At 61.8% G+C, this 2,365-nt stretch overlaps 1 non-coding gene across 1 annotated transcript; it reads left to right on the forward strand.

Annotated features, from left to right (window-relative positions):
- The first annotated feature begins 1,069 nt into the window (after positions 1-1,069).
- Positions 1,070-1,188, forward strand: LOC131872858 (5S ribosomal RNA). Its single transcript, XR_009370929.1, has one exon. It is a non-coding gene; the product is annotated as a 5S ribosomal RNA (ribosomal RNA).
- Positions 1,189-2,365: the final 1,177 nt, after the last annotated feature.

A 2,365-nucleotide genomic window follows, 5' to 3' on the forward strand; every position in this document is an offset into this window, starting at 1 on the left:
GGGTGGCAAGTAGCCAAGTTGCGTGCCAAGGTGGGTGTCGGGGTGGGTGCCAAGGATCCAAGGTGGGTGCCAAGGAACCAAGGTGGGTGTCTGGGTGGGTGCCGAGGTGGGAGCCAGGGTGGGTCCCAAGGTGAGTGCAAAGGTGGGTGCCAGGGTCAAGGTGAGTGCCAATGTGGGTTCCAAGGTGCCAGGGTCAGGGTGAGTGCCAATGTGGGTTCAAAGGTGCTAAGTTGGGTGCGAGGTTGGGTGCGAGGGTGGGTGGGTGCCAAGGTGTGCTAGGTGGAAGCCCGGGTGGGTCGGCATCCCATGGGTGTCGAGTTGGGTGCCTGATGGGTGCTTCTTGTCAAGTTTTAGTCGTCGGGACTCATTTCGAGCCTTAGAGGTCGTTTCTTGTCCGGTTGCCCTGTCTTCGACTTGGGAACCCAATTTTGGTCCTCGGGTCCCATTTTTTTTTGTCTCGCATCCCACTTTTGGCCTGTGGCCTTTTCGGGGTCGATTCTCGTTTTGGGCATCAGAGCATGTTTCTTCTCCTAAAACCCAATATTTGTTTATTAAGTCTCGGAACACATTTTTGTTCTCGTGGACCCATCATGGGTCTTGGAACGCATTTGTGGTCCTTGGGTCCCATTTTGCATCCCGAAACTTGTGTTTTGGTGCTTGATCCCTATTTTGGGTGCCCACCTTGCACCAAGTGCGCACCCGGGGCAAACCGAGCGCCTTGGTGCACCGGGGCAAGATCGAGCGTGCACCCGAGGCGCCCCGAACATGCACCAAGGTGCACTCGGCCCACATGTGAGCGCAGGTCGTTGCGCCCGAGGTGGTGTGTGGGCACCGCGTTGCAGACGGGACACTGCACGCACACGACGCCCCCTCCAGGTGCACGCACGTAGGCCGGGCCGGGTGCACACCCGACGCCCTAGCAAGGTGCGCGCACCCGGGCAGGGCTCACACTTGGCGAACGGGGCGCACTTCGCGAGGGAGGGTGTGCACCTCGACGGGGGTGGGTGGCCGGGGTGGATTCGCACGTGGGTCGCGGTTTGCTAAGTACACACTGCGACAAGCTCATAACGGGTGCGATCATACCAGCGTTAGTGCACCGGATCCCATCAGAACTCCGCAGTTAAGCGCGCTTGGGCCGGAGTAGTACTGGGATGGGTGACCTCCCGGGAAGTCCCGGTGTTGCACCCTTTTTTAGTTTTTCGCCGGGCGTCGCAATGCTATTTGAATAAACCTTTTGCCCGTTTGCGTTCTCGTCGGGGCCGGGCCGGGCCGGGGTGCGCTGCCCGCACTACCGCGCGCGCGGGGGCGACACCGAGCGCGCACCCGAGGCGCCCCGAGCACACAGGCCACGGTGCAACCCGGGCGTTGTGCGCGCACCCCGGTGCGCCCGAGGTGCTGCGCGCGCACCCAGGTGAAATCGGTGTGCACCTCGGCCAGTGCGCGCTCGGTCGAGTCGCGCACGTTGGCCAAGGTGCACGGTGATGTTTCTTACTCTAAGGTTCCGCACCAGACGCCCGGGACAGGTGAGCGAAGCTGGGCGGGGCCGGGTGCGCGGCCGGGGCAGGTGCACGCAGCTGGAGAGAGCTTTGGAGCACACTTCGGAGCGCACCAATGATGCGCTCCATTCAAAAGTTTCCTGAAAAGGCAAAAAAAGTTGAGATTATAGAATTTCCCACTTGAGAGATTGTAAAAAAAAAAAATTTAAAATGAAGGAAACGCGGGTGCCAAGGTGTGCGCAGCCCAGCCAAGGTGTGCGCACCAAGGCGCCCACCCTGGCGAAGGTGCACGCAAGGTGCGCACCCGAGGCAAACCGGACAATTAACCCAACTTTCGACTTCGCGCGCACCTTGGAGCGCACTTCGGAGCGCTCCTTGGTGCGCACCAATCTTGGGCACCTCGGAGTGCACCATGGCGCCCACCAAGGTGCGCACCCGGGGCAAACCGAGCTCCGACTTCGTGCGCACCTTGGAGCGCACGAAAGGTGCGCACCATGGCGCCCACCAAGGTGCGCAGCCCAGCCAAGGCGTGCGCATCAAGGTGCGCACCCTGGCGAAGGTGCGCACCCGGGGCAAACCGAGCTCCGACTTCGTGCGCACCTTGGAGCGCACAAAAGGTGCGCAACCCAGCCAAGGTGTGCGCACCCCGGTCAAACCGAGCTCCGAATCGTGCGCACCAGAGGTGCACGCCATCGTGCGCACCTTGGAGCACACTTCGGAGCCCTCCTTGGTGCGCGCCGATGTTGCGCACCTCGGAGCGCACCCGGGGAAAACAATGCAATTAACCCGACTTTCGACTTCGTGGGCACCTCGGAGCGCTCTCGGGTTCGCACCTCGGAGCACACCGAGGTGCGCACCTTTGATGCGCT

Source organism: Cryptomeria japonica, unplaced genomic scaffold (genome assembly GCF_030272615.1).
Source record: "Cryptomeria japonica unplaced genomic scaffold, Sugi_1.0 HiC_scaffold_823, whole genome shotgun sequence".
Taxonomy (NCBI): Eukaryota; Viridiplantae; Streptophyta; class Pinopsida; order Cupressales; family Cupressaceae; genus Cryptomeria; species Cryptomeria japonica.